This window comes from Oreochromis aureus, linkage group 11, assembly GCF_013358895.1.
Source record: "Oreochromis aureus strain Israel breed Guangdong linkage group 11, ZZ_aureus, whole genome shotgun sequence".
Classification (NCBI taxonomy): domain Eukaryota; kingdom Metazoa; phylum Chordata; class Actinopteri; order Cichliformes; family Cichlidae; genus Oreochromis; species Oreochromis aureus.
The window spans coordinates 32,870,143-32,892,824 of NC_052952.1; the positions used below are offsets into that span (position 1 = coordinate 32,870,143).

Here is a 22,682-nt window from a genome sequence, read left to right on the forward strand (position 1 = left end):
GAGCTGTATGCCAGCTGTAGCCAACTTTTGGAGGCAGAATACCTGTGGTTTTGCAACTATTTCTGATTTCTACTCATGAAAAACTATATCAGCTTTTCTCCTGTTAAAAATCCAGTGCACGTGTGCTTGAAGGGAGAACTTATTCCTTAATCTTGATTTCAGGTCAGAGTAAACTTAGCAGTTACTTGTTCTTACAGACTCCTCTAGTAACTTAAACTTAGCTGTTACTTAATTTAATTTCTTTTTATTACAAAGAATTATTACTTTGCAAATATGTTTCATACGACCACATAGGGAAAAATTTGAATCTAATAACAAGAACTTGAGTTTAATTCCTCATGTTTTTATTGATCATATAAATAATGCAATAGGAGTTATTTTTATACAACGAACAAAAGAAACTGCTGATGAAATATTTGGTACACAGAGTTTTCAAAAAACGTAAATCAACAGAGTCTAAAAATGTTCTTAAAATTTGCCTGCACATACAATAATTTTGCTCACAGGATACTGGGATAAGGTACTTTTGGCTGCATAGGTTTTGTCACAGATTTACACCGGATGCCCTTTCTGATGCAACCCTCCCATTTGTCCAGCTTGGGACCTCGTGAAACTAGATTTGTATCTTCTCCCAGTCTCAAACCAGGGAGCTTTTGCTTGTAAATAAGGTTAATATATAATAATTACTACAATGTGGAACCACTGACAGTGTACTTTCTTTCTGTCTTATTTCTTTTATTTATATGTATGTTTGAATAACTGAAACTTTAGACAGAAAAAAGTTACTGTTCACACATTATGTTATGCTAATGTTGTAATCTGTCATAATTTGCAACTGCTTACATAGTGACAGCTGTATGATCACCGGACCATTCAGAGACTTTTCTGCCCCATTGAATCAATATCAAAGAAAAACGACTTGTTTGATACTAATGTTTGAATTGACAGTTTTACTCTCACAACCGCAAAGAGGCTTTATGTGTCTGACCTGAATCAAAAAAGCAACCTTTTGCTTGCCAATCAAATGTGCTAACCACTCTACCATCTAGAACAACATAAATATAGTTTATTAAACAGCCATAACTGTGACTTTCTGCTAAAGATGGGGAAATGTTCTTACAATGTTATCAGATGTAATGTTTTTGAAAGGAAATGTAAGATAGTAACAACATTGTTACTACACTGGCGCTGTAGTTTTATGTTTTTATATTTCCATCCATCCATTCATCCATCCATTGCTTATCTGGATCATGAGGGTAAAAGTCAAAGCAGAGATGGCTAGAAAGAACTCCTTCTGCCCAGCCACCTCTCCAGTTTGCACAGGCCTCCTGCTTGTAGAATAGGGCTAAAACACCTGACCTGGTAATTAATCTGGCAACTAGCTCCTTTTGTTATGAAGGAGTATAGACTCTGCTCGGAGTCCCACCCAAATGACTGAGCTCTTCACCTTAAGGGAGATCTCAGCCGCTCTTCAGACTAAGTTAATTTCCAGGAGCTCATTCTTTTAGTCACTTCCCAAGATGCTCATGAGCATCAGTGAGGATAGGATGTCAGAACTATAAGTATTACTGAAATTATGACTATTGTTATTTATATAAATGTTTAGAGCCGGAAGAAATCACCACTACACTGTACCAACCAACTAGCAATTTCAGCCATCCATCCATTCTCTTCTGCTTATCCGTATCAGGGTCACAGGCCCCAGCTACCATAGAGTGAGGAGGGGGGTACACCCTGGACAAGATGCCAATCTGACGCAGGCCTAACACACAGAGACAGACAACCATTCACACTCACATTCACACCTATAGGCAATTTAGAATCACCAATTAACCTAACCCCACTAACTGCATGTCTTTGGACTCTGGGAGGAAGCCAGAGTATCTGGAAAGAACCCAAGCAAACATGGGGAGAACATGCATGGTATGGACATGCATGGACAGGTAGGCAAATGTGTTTTCAAACCAACAGTGTAGCTGATTAGCCTTGAATACATCAGATTTTGTGCCAGAGTCAACACAGCCGCTGACTTGGTTTAGAGGTTAAACTTCAGACTGCCGACTCACCTTTATGGAGACAATAAATAGCTGATTATTATTTAAATGCCAGTGGCCTTCTACTTGTTTTTTCAGAATTATGCACACTCTTTTCAGCTTTATGCTTTTAACTCTTTCCCGAATAAAGACGACATTTGACAACCTCCTTGTACCCTTAGTTACAAATTTTGACCCCTCAATAAAGACATGGTTTGACAACCATTAGAATAGACCACGCTCACTAACGTCAGATGCACAGCCAGTCATTTTGTTCTATAAGCAAGCCTCAAATATGACAGGAACTGCTCAGTTGAGAAAAGCGCTTTAGCAGTTACTCCTCGTAGGCTTTCAAGGGCTAAAGAGTTAAAAAGAGAGACCAATCTGTTTTAAATAAAGGGCATCAAAGTAAATGTGATAACACTGGTATTGGCATTCCATGATTAAAACCATGTGGCCTTTTACAAAATCAATACTTCCAAGGCTCCGTTTCTCTTAATTCATGTCCGGTTTAATTCTTGATCCTTGACTCTAAGTGAGAAGTATTTCCAGTTAGAAGAATTCATAATTAAATCTACCAGAAGATAAAGTAGGTCAGCTGTAAGATGGGTTAGTGGGTGGGGGAAGGAAATCTGTTCCACTTCAAGATAATGGAAGTAATTTACAGCATTTTTCAACTGGAAATGACTGGAATAACCTAAAAAAAAGACACAAAAGAATCTGCATATGTAGTTGTCTGTGTCTATCCACTGGAAAGGCACAGAGTGCTACAGCGTGTGGTGCCAAAGCAGGAAGCCAAAGCTATTTTTTAAAATATAAATACACTTGATCTCCTTCAATGCCACTGCTAACCCCATTGAGGCAGAGAGGCAGCACAGCTCCAATGTTAAAAGAGGCTAATTACTCCCAGTATCTCCCACACTCCAGGGAGGCGAGGTCATGCAGAGGACAGGCATGTGAAACATTCCTACAGCCTGCTGCTGCTAGACCTCCCTCCCACCTCAGTCTTCCCCTGTCCTCCTTTCTTTATCCATCCTCCCCCGCGCCGCTTCTTCTCTCTTTCCTATGTCCCACTTAGCATCACTTACATTTTTTCTTACTCTCCATCTTCCCAGTATTCATTTGTTTTCATTTTGGGATGGAGTGCATGTATTAAGCCATCCATCATTGATTGTTCTTGTGGCATAGGGCCAAGATACAATGATCTATTCACATTATACACGCCATGTAACTGTGTTGAGAATATTAGCATCTGATGTAAAGCAAGTTTAATGTTAACCTGTTTACCATTTTAGTTTAACATGTAAGCATGGTAAGATTTGCTACACATCAATAAACACACAGTAGAGCTGAATCTGATAGTAATACAGATATTTAGCCATAAATCAGGGCACTTGATACATTTTTGCCAGATGATGGTGCTCTAAGACAAGCTGGGTACTGACCACATATATCTTAATACCACACACTGTATCTTAATGTGTGGATAACACTACTCATAGAATACTATCTGCTCCAAATGTGCCAAATACCTAAACCAGTGGTGTCAAACTCCTTTTAGCTCACAGTGAAACTATATATACTGCCCTCCCAAAAAGTCACCACCTGGGTTTTAACTGGGCAAACAGTAACGAGCTTTCTATTGGATAATTACTGTAGTGGCTGGCAACAGGTTATTTATCTGTTATTTATCTGCTCACTGCATCATAACTGATGCAGTGAGCAACTTCTCTTAAACAACCACACCTGCAGACAGATCCTGTAGCCATGGAAAAGATATTATTCTGTTTCAAAAGAGTCAAATTATTGACTTCCATCAAGGAATGAGGACAACTGAGGAAATTCTATCCAGTGCATTATTAAAGCATTTAAGGATAGTAGTGAATCCATCTTTTTTATTTGCTTTTTTGTTTTTTTTAATGATTGTGAATGGAGTTCACTTTAAGGTCTGGTGAAATGAAATTGTGCAAAATGAGAAGTGTAACTCATGCATCTGTTAAACAGTAAAGACAAAAGAGCCTTTCCATATGCTCAATATGATGGGACCTGAAGTAATTCGGACTTAATAGCTATATAGTCCTAAGATAGCAGTGAGGCTAATCTGGGGAAAAAATGCTTCCGTTTACTAGTAAGCATACATGTTAGACTCATGAGCAATAGAAAATGTTAATGTATTCTAATGAGTCCAGATTTACCCCATTCCAGACTGATGGGTAAAATTTTCAGAACAGAAATTGATGGTGAGATTTCCGGATTGAGTGAACAGAATTAATTTACATTACAATTTAAACACAAAAATGCACAAAACTTAAACACATTATGTTTTACCACAGTTTTGTTTTACATCTGCAAGAATTAAACAACTTTTATACCTTTAAAACTGATTTTTCCTTCGCTGTAGTTTTGCGAAATATATTGCTCCACCAGCGTCCAGGCCGTTATATTTCTTTCCAAAGAACATTGTCACAAAAGTCATGAAAGTTTTTTTATTCTAGATCCCCATAAATGGGCAGGTCTTTTTATTTGAGTCTTAGCCATGAATGACAATCACAGTCAGCATACTGGATCGGTAGGAGTGGTACATAAATGTATCTTGAGTGAATGTACTCAAAACCTCTGACAGCACATGTAGCAGTTCCAGGAGGTGTTGTATTCAGTATTGTGCTTTTTTGCTGCTTGGAATGGTTTCCCACAAAGTTAATAAAACCCATTTTGTGCATTTATGAGTCTCCAGCATTTAGTTCAGGATATTGCACCAAATGGCAAGTGGGCCCTAAATGACCAACAGTCAAACAGATCCTCAGCATTCCTTTTTTTCATCTTTACAACCAGTTGTAAAGCCTCACTTTAAAACTTAACACCACGGAGGGGTAATTTATTAGTGCAATATATCTCTTTATTTTTACTGTCGCACTAGATGACAGAGGCAAAGTCCTCTTTGAAGTTATATTTGACTTTCTTCAAGGTTTTTACTATTCTCACTGCTTGATCTGTGATTTCTGTGATTTGTATAGTATGAAACATCTGAGCAATGTCTCTTCTTGTATATGGTGTATTTTTCACCTTCTTTGGACAGTGCAGCAGGGAAGAGTATACAAGAAGAAGGAGAGAGAAGAAGAATAGAGAGCAGGAGAGACACACAGAAAAGCCCTACAGGTCAGACTTGAAGCCAGACATGTGACATAAGGTCACCTGCTCAGCCAGTGAGCTAAACTGACACGACATGAACGAGCGTGCTTTAACCCAAACTGCAAGCCTTTCTCAGCCATAACCAAGTTGTTTTTATTGACTAAACCTAACCACTGAGTCCAAGTAAAAAGGGAGAGGAGGAAGTGTCACATTGGGCACCCATAATTCAATTACATTTTTCAGTTCAATTTTATTTATATAGCCCCAAATCACAAACACAGTTGCCTCAAGGAACTTTGTATTGTAAGGTAAAGACAATATTGAAGAGAAAACCACAACAATCACATTACCTCCTAAAAGCAAGCACTTCCAGTGGGAAGGAAAAACTCACTTTTTAAAGGAAGAAATCTCCAGCAGTCTTTGAAGAGTGATGCTCAGCCCTGGAGTGCATGGCCCAATTTAATTTGTGTTCATATCTTTTTTCTTTTCTTTTCAACAAAAAAAAATGTAATGCTGCAGTTAAAGGAGAGATGAAAAACATTACTGTCTGTTTTGTACATGTTTTAACCATAGTAAACCGAATTCAGTCATTAAAAACAAGCATTTTAAAAGCTGTTTAAAGTGATTTTTAAAAGTTATGTAATAGAAGGGAGACTGCTATACACATAAATATACAAAGATTGCTGTATAGTTATGTTTTCCAACGACTTGAAAAATAGATAGATAGATAAAACTTTATTAATCCCTCGTTTAGGTTCCCCCCGCAAATTAAGTAAATTCTCAGAAGCTTAGCATTAATCTATTAACTACAATGGGCATCTCTGTTCTGCCTAATCACATTTTATGTATGTTGCTGGAAAGTGGCTAAAAACACATTACGCCTTATAATTTACTTTTAATTTAAAGAACACAAATAGATCTTTAAAACTACATATAACCGTTTAGCATTTGTAGATGTATATTATCATCATTTTTATGTGCCTTTCTTCTCCTCCACCATTTCTCTTTAGCTTCCCTTGTTTATTCCCATTATTGTGGCAAATGCTTAATGTTAGCAGATTAGAATGGTAATTAGCCTGTATTTGTATAGCGCTTTACACTACATTCAGTCATCCACCCATTCACACACTGGTGATGGCAAGCTACATTGTAGCCACAGCTGCCCGGGGGCGCACTGACAGAGGCGAGGCTGCCGGACACTGGCGCCACCGGGCCCTCTGACCACTACCAGTAGGCAACGGGTGAAGTGTCTTGCCCAAAGACACAACGACTGAGACTGTCGGAGCCGGTACTCGAACCAGCAACCTTCCGATTACAAGACAAACTGCCAACTCTTGAACCACGATCGCCCCGAAATGGGACTCTCCCATCTACGGACAGCTGACAACGAGCCAGCTAACAAACAACAGCTGGTTAAGTTGCCACATCAAAGAGGACAGGGCAAATTCTGTCATGGCTCACAGGCGACATTTAAGATGTGATGCTGAAGCCTTACAAGCTTATGTCTGAATAGTAGCAAGTAGTGGCAGATGATTAGGCAGTAAAACCTTTAAAATATTTAATGACACACAACACATTTTACTGATGACATTTGTTGGTGGTTTGCCAGGGTGTGGTTTGTAGCTCGGCTGCAGGGAAGATGTGGAGCAGTGGGTTGTGGTGTCAGAAGAGGCTGACTCACACACCTGACCTCCATCATTGAATCATGTCTTCCCTTTAAAGGATGTTGCTGGAACTGGAGGGGACAACGGTGTGGCAGCTGGAAAGTTGCTCAGACAGAGAGTCCAAAAATCTATAAACAATAGAATGCAAAGCAATGTGCAATGCCGTGTGTGTGGGTACTCATTCATGTCACAGTCGTATTGAGTGCTGCTAAATGGAAAATAGCTGATCACTGGACTTTAGCTCTAAACAGATGATCAAATTAGACATTAGGGAGACGTTTAAAAGATTAAGAAACTTTTCTCTGATTTGACGGTGGCCAACCATGTTTGTTTTATTTATTCTTCAATGCTGGAAATAAACACACTAAATCCCACAAAAGCAACCTTACAATGTGATTACATCATGATTAGGAAAGTTAAGTTTAATGGATACATCAAACATTTCTAGTGATAAAACTAGCCAATGCATTTGTAGAGCAGTTTTCAAAAATAAGATTATACAAAGCGATTTATAAGACCTAAATGATTTCTTCTGTAAAATATAAGGTAGATAAAGACAAAAGAGACATTTTCCTACCATTATTAAAATCAAATGAGTGTTGTCTGTGCAGTGTAGTGTAAATCTATGAATAATGAAGGAAAATATGATAAAATGTAAAAAGGTTACTTTTGACTCATTATTTTTGTTTTGAGTTCAGATTTAAATTCCAGGTTCATTCAACTATTAAACTGCAACAGTGGCACTCCAGGTTAAATCTAGGAGCAGACTACTTTTAAAAAATGATTTCATTTATTTAAAAAGATTTAAATCCAACTCAAACAAACTCAAACTAATGGCTATTAATAGGTAGATGACTAATCTAAGTTATTTAACTTTCCAATCATTTAGCCATAAAAAGAGTCAAAACAAGAAATTATATTATGGCCGTGTTAGGATGGTCCATCAGTTTTAAAGTTTATGTATAGTTTAATTTGTTATTTTTTACTATCTTCTACGTTTTTATTTTCCCCCCTGTGTTTCTTAAAATTTCAAAATTCCTAGATAAACATAAAAAACACTAATTTCATTCATCTCTGTTGATTTTCAATGACTCTGTAAACCTGAATATGTAAAATTGTGTCTGTGTTATGGAAATATTATTTTTTGCCATAAGTCATGCGCAAGACATTTTTTGAATTTATGTGCGAGGAATTTAACTGTGGCAATGAAAATGAATACGTGTAAAATGAAATTTGATTTGTTTTTTCCCATACTTGAAAAAATAATTCCATGTGGCTTATTGTTGCTTAGTAATAAGCCAAGAGATGTCACATAGTTTCATTTATAAATAAATAAAAATAACCTTTGAAAAAACTAAATCTAGGAGAAGTTGTTTATCAGTCACAAGCCGCACAGTTTTAAAGACAGGCTAAAAACATATAAAGTAACTACCATCAAGTTAGTAAATCATTGTATTAGTAAAGTATCCATGTGTCATTTACTTGACCTTTATCTACTAAATATATATTACAACAAAATTTCAAACTACCTCTTAACACAAACCATGTGTAACATTTTGTCAAACAAACCTATTCTTCCCAAAATAGGGTGACCAGACTTGTTTGGATATGGTCACCTTAGAGACAGGTTCCTCATTTGAAAAGTAAGTATTATTGATTGACTCATTTATTCATAATTGTCTTTGTCAAGGGAATGTTGTACAGGTCGCATGTGTCAAGTTGACTGTCTCCTGTTTTCTGGGCTGAATCTTCCATTGCAGCTTGATATCAGCTGGTTCCTCACTTGCTAGTTTTGCACTTAGCTAAGAAAGAATACAATAATTGGCATTTCTTGGCAACATTTTCTTATGTTAAATTCAGTATAACTTCATATCAGATTTTTGTCCTACCATTCCTACTTCTAAAAAACAATGGAGAAGAGAAAAGAATGACCTGTTGCAGGACCTGGGTGTTAATAGTGTCATCTGTCAAGTTAGTGTCAGTTTGAATCCTTATTTTCACCACAGTTGTATGCACTCTATCTGAACAATATAAAATATAAAATCACAAACAAGTCAGATGCACAGTAATTAAAACAAAAAAGAAGATAAAGTTTCTTTGGAGAAGGGAACAGTCACCTTCCTCGCAAATGAAAGCTTTCTTAAGAGCGCAATCATCATCGGTCCATTGATGTTGACAATATTCACACACACAAAAGTCGTTAAAGTCAGCGTTATTTGGTTTTCCAGATAGCCAGTTTCTAAATAAGCTGTTGCTGTTATCAGACCAAGTCCATGGTTCTCTATAAAGACCAATCCACACTCCACTCAAAGGCGATTTTTTTTTGAAAGACCTTTGTATTTTCAACAGAGCTCTCGATTGTAACCAAGTCAGTGTAGTATGCTCTGCAGTGAGCTTGTGCATCCAACCATATGCGTGCAATTGTGACATACACATAGGAGTTTGTTGTCTCTGCAAAGGACAAAAGTAAAACCAGTACTAACTTAGTGAAGAAAATGAATCAAATGGTGATCATTTAAAAGACTGGCTTTTCAATACACAAATACAAACATAATAACTGCACAGAAGAGGAGAGATACATGTGCGCTTGTATGTTGTGATTGACAATGTGTTGGATATGGATTAATCGACAAGTTTGTATCTTGTTGTTTAATAGGTAAGCCAGTAGGTATAATCAATACAAATAATTCCTTACCTGTGTAACAAATAAAAGGGCTAAGAAGAAAACAGTCTTTATCAGACCATGTTCCATCAGAGTTCATAAACCCGCAGAATTCAGAACTGAAAGAATTATCTGGCTCACCAGTACGCCAAACTTCATAACCAGTTTTACTTGTTTGACCAGTTGCTGACCATCTCCATGAGTTGGTATAATTTTTCAGTGTTCCCTTCCAGGCTTCGGAGTCATCTCTTAATCCAATCCATGCTGTAGTGGTTGATAAAGGAGGTCTGTTCAGTCTGTTTATGGCCTCCATGCTGTCGATGGTGGCCAGGTCTGTGTATTTCTCTCTGCAGTAATTTTGAGCATCAGTCCAATTCATTATCAAATTGACATAGTGGAAGTACCTTATGTGGTAAGAGGAAGGTATGCAAAGTCCTGGGGAGTGATGACACAGTAACATAATTAGATTAAACATGTTCTGACAGAATTAAGAGACACTCATCCTGAGAGACAGGAATATCAAACTTAAAAATACAGAACATACCTTTAATTTTAATTGGCTTTTAATGTATCATGAACAGTGTTGGTCAAGTTACTTGAAAAAAGTAATCAGTAACTAATTACTGATTACTTCCCCAAAAAAGTAATCCCGTTACTTTACTGATTACTTATTTTCAAAAGTAATTAATTACTTAGTTACTTAGTTACTTTTTAAAAACACAATTTACAACCTGAATAGGTGATAAAGCGATAGATCTTTCAGCCCAATTCTACTTTTTCTGCATAATCAATCATACAAAATGTAATCAAATGGAAATGTCTCTTTTTAAAACTTGTTTTATTAGTTTTAATCTTTTAACTTTATGCATCAAACAAAAATTAACTTATATGCAATATTCTCTGACTGGAAGAAATTTGTTTAACATTTAAACCTATTTTCTGCACATTCCAGCACATAAAATAATTTTTTTTGTGTGTTTACACTCACTCTTTCAAATAGATGCAAGTAAAACACAGCAGAAAATAAATAAAGTCAAAGGCTAGTTGCACTATTTTCACCTGTAAAGCAGGACTGGAGTAGGCGGGGGTTTACCCTGGTGCAGGTGTGCCGCAGCGGTCAGTTGAAGACTCCGCGAGTTACTCTGTCAATTTCCCATTACAGTCGTACCGCACTTGGTGCTTGCTTGGAAGTTAAGGGGTTTTTTGTCGCTGTAAAAAGAAGTTTTCTTCCCACGCACAACGGACGCTAATGTTTTTGTCACTTTCTATGGAATCAAACTCAGTAAGGTCAGTACTTCCACGCTTTAAACGCTGCACACTCATACTCTCTCCCGTACTTGATATACTATCAATTGTTGATCTGCAGACAGCTGTTGTCACGAACGTCGCACTCGCTTACGTCACTATCATGAGACATTCTCGCAAAAAACTCACGGTTTTAGTAACCCTGCTGACTGAAGAAAAAAGTTGTCTGTCAAACACCCATAAAACTGTAGTTCCTGGTAAACTGATGGAGATTTTTACATGGCCGACAACAGTTTGCGTGTCATACCTACTGCGAATCCCAGCTTGACGTGACTCTGGCAGCGCCTCGCAGGTCCTCGTTAGTATAGTGGACAGTATCTCCGCCTGTCACGCGGAAGAACGGGGTTCGATTCCCCGACGGGGAGTGAGCAGTCTCCTTCTCTGCTCTGCCTTTTACCTGGAATGACCACACACCCTTTAATGGCACGCTACGTGCATTTCTTGCACGGAGTCCATCATTCAAAAAGACCCTGTGGAATTTCTCCCCCACATCCTAGTCAATCTAATAATCTAGTCCTATAATGGGCTTGAAAAAACATCAATTCCACCTGTGCGCTCACAAGTCAAAAATGTCTTCTAGGCAAGAGCTCCCATGAGAAGAGATGCTAGTCCAAGAGAACTCTGCTTGTCCAGCGTTTTCTCTGCTTTACTTGCGTCCCTATTGACAAATAAGTCTCTTGGCTTTGTCTTCTGTAGGTTGTGTGCTAGCCAGACAAAGAACATCAAAGAGCTTGTCAACAAGAAGATCAGCTCCCACGAGAAGAGATGCTGTCTCGAGATCACAATTTGGATTGTCAATATAACCATAACTGGGGAATGCTTGAAAAATTACACAAATGGGAGTTCCCCGCTTCTCACTAGTGCTACATGATCTGTCATAACAGTCCTCAAATGTAAGAAGGCATCGAAATGCCCCTCTAATGAGGAGAGGGCACGCACGCTCCGTTTCCGTAGTGTAGTGGTTATCACGTTCGCCTAACACGCGAAAGGTCCCTGGTCCGAAACCAGGCGGAAACATGCTTCCTTGTTTCCCCATACAAAAGTGTCTGCCTGCAGGCATTGCTTTATCTTGTGGGGTTGTACTGCTGTTTGGGACACACAGGAGAGAAAGTACTCAAACCTTGTTCAGGGCTCTGACGTTTGTAACCTTTGGATGCTCATGTTGCTAAAAAGTTGTCTATAACCCAAATTTCAGAAAATTTCACACAAATCAACATGTCTAGAGTCACCATATTTACTGAAGATGCAGGCACAGACTAAGGTCTTGGAAATGAGTGGCTCTAGCTGGCCTGCACAGGACTTGGGCCTATTTTCAGCCAATGCACAACGCGATGAAACACATGGCCTCTTTAGGCAACATTTCTGCTGCTCGAGGTTCTGGGGTTCTTAGGGCAGCATATGTTGTGCTGCGCTTGCTTCAGAGAACTCCTAAATGTCAAAAGTTTAAGTGAGCCTAACATGGAGACTATAGTTCAGATTCCTTGCTAGCGAGCGTCTGTCTCTTCTTCATGGCTCCTTCCGTTCAAGGACATGATAGTAACATGCCATCAGATTTGTCAGATTGGCCAGATTACTCATTGAGACACATTGCAAAGCCAAGCAAGTCATCGCTCACCGTTTCCGTAGTGTAGTGGTTATCACGTCGCGCCACACGCGAAAGGTCCCCGGTCGAAACCGGGCGGAAACATGGATGTTTTGCTTCTTTGGTCACAAGGGAATTGATGTTCACTGTTTAGACAACTCTGCTTGTCCAGCATTTCTCTGTTTTACTTGCGTCCCTATTGAGAAATAAGTCTCCTAGTTTTGTCTTCTGTAGGTTGTGTGCTAGCCAAGCAAAGGACATCAAAGAGCTTGTCAACCAGAAGCTCGGGGTCTTCAGTGGTGGCAACAGAATTAGAAGTGAGAAGAGTAGAAGGGGAATTGTTGACTTGAGTAAAGATGGCCAATGAAAGACATAGCGGGACGCTGAAGTGGAAAGTGCAGCAGAAGAGCACGAGCCAGGTTTGGTGCGGCATGAAGACCACGCGCGCAGATGAGATCAGTCAACAGAAGAGGAGTGGAATTGACTGGGCCACTAACTTGTTCTTTAAGTCCTTAGACTCTCATGCTAGCGTGTGCTAATGCTAATGTACCTGTGGAGCAAAGGGCAAGAAAGCCAAATGAGGTTCCACTGAGACTTGAACTCAGATCACTGGAGTCAAAGTCCAGAGTGCTCACCATTACACCATGGAACCCTGCAGACTGAAGAAAAAAGTTGTCTGTCAAACACCCATAAAACTGTAGTTCCTGGTAAACTGATGGAGATTTTTACATGGCCGACAACAGTTTTGCGTGTCATACCTACTGCGAATCCCAGCTTGACGTGACTCTGGCAGCGCCTCGCAGGTCCTCGTTAGTATAGTGGACAGTATCTCCGCCTGTCACGCGGAAGACCGGGGTTCGATTCCCGGACGGGAGTGAGCAGTCTCCTTCTCTGCTCTGCCTTTTACCTGGAATGACCACACACCCTTTAATGGCACGCCTACGTGCATTTCTTGCACGGAGTCCATCATTCAAAAAGACCCTGTGGAATTTCTCCCCACATCCTAGTCAATCTAATAATCTAGTCCTATAATGGGCTTGAAAAACATCAATTCCACCTGTGCGCTCACAAGTCAAAAATGTCTTCTAGGCAAGAGCTCCCATGAGAAGAGATGCTAGTCCAAGAGAACTCTGCTTGTCCAGCGTTTTCTCTGCTTTACTTGCGTCCCTATTGACAAATAAGTCTCTTGGCTTTGTCTTCTGTAGGTTGTGTGCTAGCCAGACAAAGAACATCAAAGAGCTTGTCAACAAGAAGATCAGCTCCCACGAGAAGAGATGCTGTCTCGAGATCACAATTTGGATTGTCAATATAACCATAACTGGGGAATGCTTGAAAAATTACACAAATGGGAGTTCCCGCTTCTCACTAGTGCTACATGATCTGTCATAACAGTCCTCAAATGTAAGAAGGCATCGAAATGCCCTCTAATGAGGAGAGGCACGCACGCTCCGTTTCCGTAGTGTAGTGGTTATCACGTTCGCCTAACACGCGAAAGGTCCCTGGTCCGAAACCAGGCGGAAACATGCTTCCTTGTTTCCCCATACAAAAGTGTCTGCCTGCAGGCATTGCTTTATCTTGTGGGGTTGTACTGCTGTTTGGGACACACAGGAGAGAAAGTACTCAAACCTTGTTCAGGGCTCTGACGTTTGTAACCTTTGGATGCTCATGTTGCTAAAAAGTTGTCTATAACCCAAATTTCAGAAAATTTCACACAAATCAACATGTCTAGAGTCACCATATTTACTGAAGATGCAGGCACAGACTAAGGTCTTGGAAATGAGTGGCTCTAGCTGGCCTGCACAGGACTTGGGCCTATTTTCAGCCAATGCACAACGCGATGAAACACATGGCCTCTTTAGGCAACATTTCTGCTGCTCGAGGTTCTGGGGTTCTTAGGGCAGCATATGTTGTGCTGCGCTTGCTTCAGAGAACTCCTAAATGTCAAAAGTTTAAGTGAGCCTAACATGGAGACTATAGTTCAGATTCCTTGCTAGCGAGCGTCTGTCTCTTCTTCATGGCTCCTTCCGTTCAAGGACATGATAGTAACATGCCATCAGATTTGTCAGATTGGCCAGATTACTCATTGAGACACATTGCAAAGCCAAGCAAGTCATCGCTCACCGTTTCCGTAGTGTAGTGGTTATCACGTTCGCCTCACGCTGAAAGGTCCCGGTCCGAAACCGGCGGAAACATGGATGTTTTGCTTCTTTGGTCACAAGGGAATTGATGTTCACTGTTTAGACAACTCTGCTTGTCCAGCATTTTCTCTGTTTTACTTGCGTCCCTATTGAGAAATAAGTCTCCTAGTTTTGTCTTCTGTAGGTTGTGTGCTAGCCAAGCAAAGGACATCAAAGAGCTTGTCAACCAGAAGCTCGGGGTCTTCAGTGGTGGCAACAGAATTAGAAGTGAGAAGAGTAGAAGGGGAATTGTTGACTTGAGTAAAGATGGCCAATGAAAGACATAACGGGACGCTGAAGTGGAAAGTGCAGCAGAAGAGCATGAGCCAGGTTTGGTGCGGCATGAAGACCACGCGCAGATGAGATCAGTCAACAGAAGAGGAGTGGAATTGACTGGGCCACTAACTTGTTCTTTAAGTCCTTAGACTCTCATGCTAGCGTGTGCTAATGGTAATGTACCTGTGGAGCAAAGGGCAAGAAAGCCAAATGAGGTTCCACTGAGACTTGAACTCAGATCACTGGAGTCAAAGTCCAGAGTGCTCACCATTACACCATGGAACCCTGCTGACTGAAGAAAAAGTTGTCTGTCAAACACCCATAAAACTGTAGTTCCTGGTAAACTGATGGAGATTTTTACATGGCCGACAACAGTTTGCGTGTCATACCTACTGCGAATCCCAGCTTGACGTGACTCTGGCAGCGCCCGCAGGTCCTCGTTAGTATAGTGGACAGTATCTCCGCCTGTCACGCTGGAAGACCGGGTTCGATTCCCCGACGGGAGTGAGCAGTCTCCTTCTCTGCTCTGCCTTTTACCTGGAATGACCACACACCCTTTATGGCACGCCACGTGCATTTCTTGCACGGAGTCCATCATTCAAAAAGACCCTGTGGAATTTCTCCCCACATCCTAGTCAATCTAATAATCTAGTCCTATAATGGGCTTGAAAAACATCAATTCCACCTGTGCGCTCACAAGTCAAAAATGTCTTCTAGGCAAGAGCTCCCATGAGAAGAGATGCTAGTCCAAGAGAACTCTGCTTGTCCAGCGTTTTCTCTGCTTTACTTGCGTCCCTATTGACAAATAAGTCTCTTGGCTTTGTCTTCTGTAGGTTGTGTGCCAGCCAGACAAAGAACATCAAAGAGCTTGTCAACAAGAAGATCAGCTCCCACGAGAAGAGATGCTGTCTCGAGATCACAATTTGGATTGTCAATATAACCATAACTGGGGAATGCTTGAAAAATTACACAAATGGGAGTTCCCGCTTCTCACTAGTGCTACATGATCTGTCATAACAGTCCTCAAATGTAAGAAGGCATCGAAATGCCCTCTAATGAGGAGAGGGCACGCACGCTCCGTTTCCGTAGTGTAGTGGTTATCACGTTCGCCTAACACGTGAAAGGTCCCTGGTCCGAAACCAGGCGGAAACATGCTTCCTTGTTTCCCCATACAAAAGTGTCTGCCTGCAGGCATTGCTTTATCTTGTGGGGTTGTACTGCTGTTTGGGACACACAGGAGAGAAAGTACTCAAACCTTGTTCAGGGCTCTGACGTTTGTAACCTTTGGATGCTCATGTTGCTAAAAAGTTGTCTATAACCCAAATTTCAGAAAATTTCACACAAATCAACATGTCTAGAGTCACCATATTTACTGAAGATGCAGGCACAGACTAAGGTCTTGGAAATGAGTGGCTCTAGCTGGCCTGCACAGGACTTGGGCCTATTTTCAGCCAATGCACAACGCGATGAAACACATGGCCTCTTTAGGCAACATTTCTGCTGCTCGAGGTTCTGGGGTTCTTAGGGCAGCATATGTTGTGCTGCGCTTGCTTCAGAGAACTCCTAAATGTCAAAAGTTTAAGTGAGCCTAACATGGAGACTATAGTTCAGATTCCTTGCTAGCGAGCGTCTGTCTCTTCTTCATGGCTCCTTCCGTTCAAGGACATGATAGTAACATGCCATCAGATTTGTCAGATTGGCCAGATTACTAATTGAGACACATTGCAAAGCCAAGCAAGTCATCGCTCACCGTTTCCGTAGTGTAGTGGTTATCACGTTAAGCCCACACTTGAAAGGTCCCCGGTCCGAAACCGGGCGGAAACATGGATGTTTTGCTTCTTTGGTCACAAGGGAATTGATGTTCACTGTTTAGACAACTCTGCTTGTCCAGCATTTTCTCTGTTTTACTTGCGTCCCTATTGAGAAATAAGTCTCCTAGTTTTGTCTTCTGTAGGTTGTGTGCTAGCCAAGCAAAGGACATCAAAGAGCTTGTCAACCAGAAGCTCGGGGTCTTCAGTGGTGGCAACAGAATTAGAAGTGAGAAGAGTAGAAGGGGAATTGTTGACTTGAGTAAAGATGGCCAATGAAAGACATAGCGGGACGCTGAAGTGGAAAGTGCAGCAGAAGAGCATGAGCCAGGTTTGGTGCGGCATGAAGACCACGCGCAGATGAGATCAGTCAACAGAAGAGGAGTGGAATTGACTGGGCCACTAACTTGTTCTTTAAGTCCTTAGACTCTCATGCTAGCGTGTGCTAATGCTAATGTACCTGTGGAGCAAAGGGCAAGAAAGCCAAATGAGGTTCCACTGAGACTTGAACTCAGATCACTGGAGTCAAAGTCCAGAGTGCTCACCATTACACCATGGAACCCTGCTGACTGAAGAAAAAGTTGTCTGTCAAACACCCATAAAACTGTAGTTCCTGGTAAACTGATGGAGATTTTTACATGGCCGACAACAGTTTGCGTGTCATACCTACTGCGAATCCCAGCTTGACGTGACTCTGGCAGCGCCCGCAGGTCCTCGTTAGTATAGTGGACAGTATCTCCGCCTGTCACGCCGGAAGACCGGGGTTCGATTCCCGACGGGAGTGAGCAGTCTCCTTCTCTGCTCTGCCTTTTACCTGGAATGACCACACACCCTTTAATGGCACGCCACGTGCATTTCTTGCACGGAGTCCATCATTCAAAAAGACCCTGTGGAATTTCTCCCCACATCCTAGTCAATCTAATAATCTAGTCCTATAATGGGCTTGAAAAACATCAATTCCACCTGTGCGCTCACAAGTCAAAAATGTCTTCTAGGCAAGAGCTCCCATGAGAAGAGATGCTAGTCCAAGAGAACTCTGCTTGTCCAGCGTTTTCTCTGCTTTACTTGCGTCCCTATTGACAAATAAGTCTCTTGGCTTTGTCTTCTGTAGGTTGTGTGCTAGCCAGACAAAGAACATCAAAGAGCTTGTCAACAAGAAGATCAGCTCCCACGAGAAGAGATGCTGTCTCGAGATCACAATTTGGATTGTCAATATAACCATAACTGGGGAATGCTTGAAAAATTACACAAATGGGAGTTCCCGCTTCTCACTAGTGCTACATGATCTGTCATAACAGTCCTCAAATGTAAGAAGGCATCGAAATGCCCCTCTAATGAGGAGAGGCACGCACGCTCCGTTTCCGTAGTGTAGTGGTTATCACGTTCGCCTAACACGCGAAAGGTCCCTGGTCCGAAACCAGGCGGAAACATGCTTCCTTGTTTCCCCATACAAAAGTGTCTGCCTGCAGGCATTGCTTTATCTTGTGGGGTTGTACTGCTGTTTGGGACACACAGGGAGAAAGTACTCAAACCTTGTTCAGGGCTCTGACGTTTGTAACCTTTGGATGCTCATGTTGCTAAAAAGTTGTCTATAGCTCAAATTTCAGAAAATTTCACACAAATCAACATGTCTAGAATCACCATATTTACTGAAGATGCAGGCACAGACTAAGGTCTTGGAAATGAGTGGCTCTAGCTGGCCTGCACAGGACTTGGGCCTATTTTCAGCCAATGCACAACGCGATGAAACACATGGCCTCTTTAGGCAACATTTCTGCTGCTCGAGGTTCTGGGGTTCTTAGGGCAGCATATGTTGTGCTGCGCTTGCTTCAGAGAACTCCTAAATGTCAAAAGTTTAAGTGAGCCTAACATGGAGACTATAGTTCAGATTCCTTGCTAGCGGAGCCGTCTGTCTCTTCTTCATGGCTCCTTCCGTTCAAGGACATGATAGTAACATGCCATCAGATTTGTCAGATTGGCCAGATTACTCATTGAGACACATTGCAAAGCCAAGCAAGTCATCGCTCACCGTTTCCGTAGTGTAGTGGTTATCACGTTCGCCTCACACGCGAAAGGTCCCCGGTCCGAAACCGGGCGGAAACATGGATGTTTTGCTTCTTTGGTCACAAGGAATTGATGTTCACTGTTTAGACAACTCTGCTTGTCCAGCATTTTCTCTGTTTTACTTGCGTCCCTATTGAGAAATAAGTCTCCTAGTTTTGTCTTCTGTAGGTTGTGTGCTAGCCAAGCAAAGGACATCAAAGAGCTTGTCAACCAGAAGCTCGGGGTCTTCAGTGGTGGCAACAGAATTAGAAGTGAGAAGAGTAGAAGGGGAATTGTTGACTTGAGTAAAGATGGCCAATGAAAGACATAGCGGGACGCTGAAGTGGAAAGTGCAGCAGAAGAGCATGAGCCAGGTTTGGTGCGGCATGAAGACCACGCGCAGATGAGATCAGTCAACAGAAGAGGAGTGGAATTGACTGGGCCACTAACTTGTTCTTTAAGTCCTTAGACTCTCATGCTAGCGTGTGCTAATGCTAATGTACCTGTGGAGCAAAGGGCAAGAAAGCCAAATGAGGTTCCACTGAGACTTGAACTCAGATCACTGGAGTCAAAGTCCAGAGTGCTCACCATTACACCATGGTGAGCACTCTGACTGAAGAAAAAAGTTGTCTGTCAAACACCCATAAAACTGTAGTTCCTGGTAAACTGATGGAGATTTTTACATGGCCGACAACAGTTTGCGTGTCATACCTACTGCGAATCCCAGCTTGACGTGACTCTGGCAGCGCCTCGCAGGTCCTCGTTAGTATAGTGGACAGTATCTCCGCCTGTCACGCAGCGGAAGACCGGGTTCGATTCCCTGACGGGAGTGAGCAGTCTCCTTCTCTGCTCTGCCTTTTACCTGGAATGACCACACACCCTTTAATCATGACGCCACGTGCATTTCTTGCACGGAGTCCATCATTCAAAAAGACCCTGTGGAAATTCTCCCCACATCCTAGTCAATCTAATAATCTAGTCCTATAATGGGCTTGAAAAACATCAATTCCACCTGTGCGCTCACAAGTCAAAAATGTCTTCTAGGCAAGAGCTCCCATGAGAAGAGATGCTAGTCCAAGAGAACTCTGCTTGTCCAGCGTTTTCTCTGCTTTACTTGCGTCCCTATTGACAAATAAGTCTCTTGGCTTTGTCTTCTGTAGGTTGTGTGCTAGCCAGACAAAGAACATCAAAGAGCTTGTCAACAAGAAGATCAGCTCCCACGAGAAGAGATGCTGTCTCGAGATCACAATTTGGATTGTCAATATAACCATAACTGGGGAATGCTGAAAAATTACACAAATGGGAGTTCCCCGCTTCTCACTAGTGCTACATGATCTGTCATAACAGTCCTCAAATGTAAGAAGGCATCGAAATGCCCCTCTAATGAGGAGAGGCACGCACGCTCCGCGTTTCCGTAGTGTAGTGGTTATCACGTTCGCCTAACACGCGAAAGGTCCCTGGTCCGAAACCAGGCGGAAACATGCTTCCTTGTTTCCCCATACAAAAGTGTCTGCCTGCAGGCATTGCTTTATCTTGTGGGGTTGTACTGCTGTTTGGGACACACAGGAGAGAAAGTACTCAAACCTTGTTCAGGGCTCTGACGTTTGTAACCTTTGGATGCTCATGTTGCTAAAAGTTGTCTATAACCCAAATTTCAGAAAATTTCACACAAATCAACATGTCTAGAGTCACCATATTTACTGAAGATGCAGGCACAGACTAAGGTCTTGGAAATGAGTGGCTCTAGCTGGCCTGCACAGGACTTGGGCCTATTTTCAGCCAATGCACAACGCGATGAAACACATGGCCTCTTTAGGCAAAGTTTCTGCTGCTCGAGGTTCTGGGGTTCTTAGGGCAGCATATGTTGTGCTGCGCTTGCTTCAGAGAACTCCTAAATGTCAAAAGTTTAAGTGAGCCTAACATGGAGACTATAGTTCAGATTCCTTGCTAGCTAGCGTCTGTCTCTTCTTCATGGCTCCTTCCGTTCAAGGACATGATAGTAACATGCCATCAGATTTGTCAGATTGGCCAGATTACTCATTGAGACACATTGCAAAGCCAAGCAAGTCATCGCTCACCGTTTCCGTAGTGTAGTGGTTATCACGTTCAGCCTCACGCGAAAGGTCCCCGGTCCGAAACCGGGCGGAAACATGGATGTTTTGCTTCTTTGGTCACAAAGGAATTGATGTTCACTGTTTAGACAACTCTGCTTGTCCAGCATTTTCTCTGTTTTACTTGCGTCCCTATTGAGAAATAAGTCTCCTAGTTTTGTCTTCTGTAGGTTGTGTGCTAGCCAAGCAAAGGACATCAAAGAGCTTGTCAACCAGAAGCTCGGGGTCTTCAGTGGTGGCAACAGAATTAGAAGTGAGAAGAGTAGAAGGGGAATTGTTGACTTGAGTAAAGATGGCCAATGAAAGACATAGCGGGACGCTGAAGTGGAAAGTGCAGCAGAAGAGCATGAGCCAGGTTTGGTGCGGCATGAAGACCACGCAGCAGATGAGATCAGTCAACAGAAGAGGAGTGGAATTGACTGGGCCACTAACTTGTTCTTTAAGTCCTTAGACTCTCATGCTAGCGTGTGCTAATGCTAATGTACCTGTGGAGCAAAGGGCAAGAAAGCCAAATGAGGTTCCACTGAGACTTGAACTCAGATCACTGGAGTCAAAGTCCAGAGTGCTCACCATTACACCATGGAACCCTGCTGACTGAAGAAAAAGTTGTCTGTCAAACACCCATAAAACTGTAGTTCCTGGTAAACTGATGGAGATTTTTACATGGCCGACAACAGTTTGCGTGTCATACCTACTGCGAATCCCAGCTTGACGTGACTCTCTGGCGCCTCGCAGGTCCTCGTTAGTATAGTGGACAGTATCTCCGCCTGTCACGCGGAAGACCGGGTTCGATTCCCCGACGGGAGTGAGCAGTCTCCTTCTCTGCTCTGCCTTTTACCTGGAATGACCACACACCCTTTAATGGCACGCCACGTGCATTTCTTGCACGGAGTCCATCATTCAAAAAGACCCTGTGGAATTTCTCCCCACATCCTAGTCAATCTAATAATCTAGTCCTATAATGGGCTTGAAAAACATCAATTCCACCTGTGCGCTCACAAGTCAAAAATGTCTTCTAGGCAAGAGCTCCCATGAGAAGAGATGCTAGTCCAAGAGAACTCTGCTTGTCCAGCGTTTTCTCTGCTTTACTTGCGTCCCTATTGACAAATAAGTCTCTTGGCTTTGTCTTCTGTAGGTTGTGTGCTAGCCAGACAAAGAACATCAAAGAGCTTGTCAACAAGAAGATCAGCTCCCACGAGAAGAGATGCTGTCTCGAGATCACAATTTGGATTGTCAATATAACCATAACTGGGGAATGCTTGAAAAATTACACAAATGGGAGTTCCCCGCTTCTCACTAGTGCTACATGATCTGTCATAACAGTCCTCAAATGTAAGAAGGCATCGAAATGCCCCTCTAATGAGGAGAGGGCACGCACGCTCCGTTTCCGTAGTGTAGTGGTTATCACGTTCGCCTAACACGCGAAAGGTCCCTGGTCGAAACCAGGCGGAAACATGCTTCCTTGTTTCCCCATACAAAAGTGTCTGCCTGCAGGCATTGCTTTATCTTGTGGGGTTGTACTGCTGTTTGGGACACACAGGAGAGAAAGTACTCAAACCTTGTTCAGGGCTCTGACGTTTGTAACCTTTGGATGCTCATGTTGCTAAAAAGTTGTCTATAACCCAAATTTCAGAAAATTTCACACAAATCAACATGTCTAGAGTCACCATATTTACTGAAGATGCAGGCACAGACTAAGGTCTTGGAAATGAGTGGCTCTAGCTGGCCTGCACAGGACTTGGGCCTATTTTCAGCCAATGCACAACGCGATGAAACACATGGCCTCTTTAGGCAAAGTTTCTGCTGCTCGAGGTTCTGGGGTTCTTAGGGCAGCATATGTTGTGCTGCGCTTGCTTCAGAGAACTCCTAAATGTCAAAAGTTTAAGTGAGCC

General features: G+C 42.0%; 1 long non-coding RNA gene and 12 other non-coding genes across 13 annotated transcripts; 8 read left to right on the top strand and 5 right to left on the bottom strand.

The window, feature by feature from the left end:
• Positions 1-7,182: 7,182 nt before the first annotated feature.
• On the bottom strand, positions 7,183-10,605 carry LOC120442790. Its single transcript, XR_005614926.1, has 3 exons — positions 10,548-10,605; positions 9,522-9,923; positions 7,183-9,277 (listed from the first exon to the last, which is right to left on the bottom strand). It is a non-coding gene; the product is annotated as an uncharacterized LOC120442790 (long non-coding RNA).
• Positions 10,606-11,086: 481 nt separating this feature from the next.
• Positions 11,087-11,158, top strand: trnad-guc. The gene has a single exon. It is a non-coding gene; the product is annotated as a tRNA-Asp (tRNA).
• A 579-nt stretch (positions 11,159-11,737) lies between these two features.
• On the top strand, positions 11,738-11,810 carry trnav-aac. Its single transcript has one exon. It is a non-coding gene; the product is annotated as a tRNA-Val (tRNA).
• Positions 11,811-12,955: 1,145 nt separating this feature from the next.
• On the bottom strand, positions 12,956-13,027 carry trnaq-uug. The gene has a single exon. It is a non-coding gene; the product is annotated as a tRNA-Gln (tRNA).
• A 798-nt stretch (positions 13,028-13,825) lies between these two features.
• On the top strand, positions 13,826-13,898 carry trnav-aac. The gene has a single exon. It is a non-coding gene; the product is annotated as a tRNA-Val (tRNA).
• A 1,143-nt stretch (positions 13,899-15,041) lies between these two features.
• On the bottom strand, positions 15,042-15,113 carry trnaq-uug. Its single transcript has one exon. It is a non-coding gene; the product is annotated as a tRNA-Gln (tRNA).
• Positions 15,114-15,907: 794 nt separating this feature from the next.
• Positions 15,908-15,980, top strand: trnav-aac. The gene has a single exon. It is a non-coding gene; the product is annotated as a tRNA-Val (tRNA).
• Positions 15,981-17,126: 1,146 nt separating this feature from the next.
• trnaq-uug lies at positions 17,127-17,198 on the bottom strand. Its single transcript has one exon. It is a non-coding gene; the product is annotated as a tRNA-Gln (tRNA).
• Positions 17,199-17,993: 795 nt separating this feature from the next.
• On the top strand, positions 17,994-18,066 carry trnav-aac. Its single transcript has one exon. It is a non-coding gene; the product is annotated as a tRNA-Val (tRNA).
• Positions 18,067-18,666: 600 nt separating this feature from the next.
• On the top strand, positions 18,667-18,739 carry trnav-cac. The gene has a single exon. It is a non-coding gene; the product is annotated as a tRNA-Val (tRNA).
• Positions 18,740-20,087: 1,348 nt separating this feature from the next.
• On the top strand, positions 20,088-20,160 carry trnav-aac. The gene has a single exon. It is a non-coding gene; the product is annotated as a tRNA-Val (tRNA).
• Positions 20,161-21,305: 1,145 nt separating this feature from the next.
• trnaq-uug lies at positions 21,306-21,377 on the bottom strand. The gene has a single exon. It is a non-coding gene; the product is annotated as a tRNA-Gln (tRNA).
• A 796-nt stretch (positions 21,378-22,173) lies between these two features.
• trnav-aac lies at positions 22,174-22,245 on the top strand. The gene has a single exon. It is a non-coding gene; the product is annotated as a tRNA-Val (tRNA).
• The last annotated feature ends 437 nt before the right edge of the window (positions 22,246-22,682 follow it).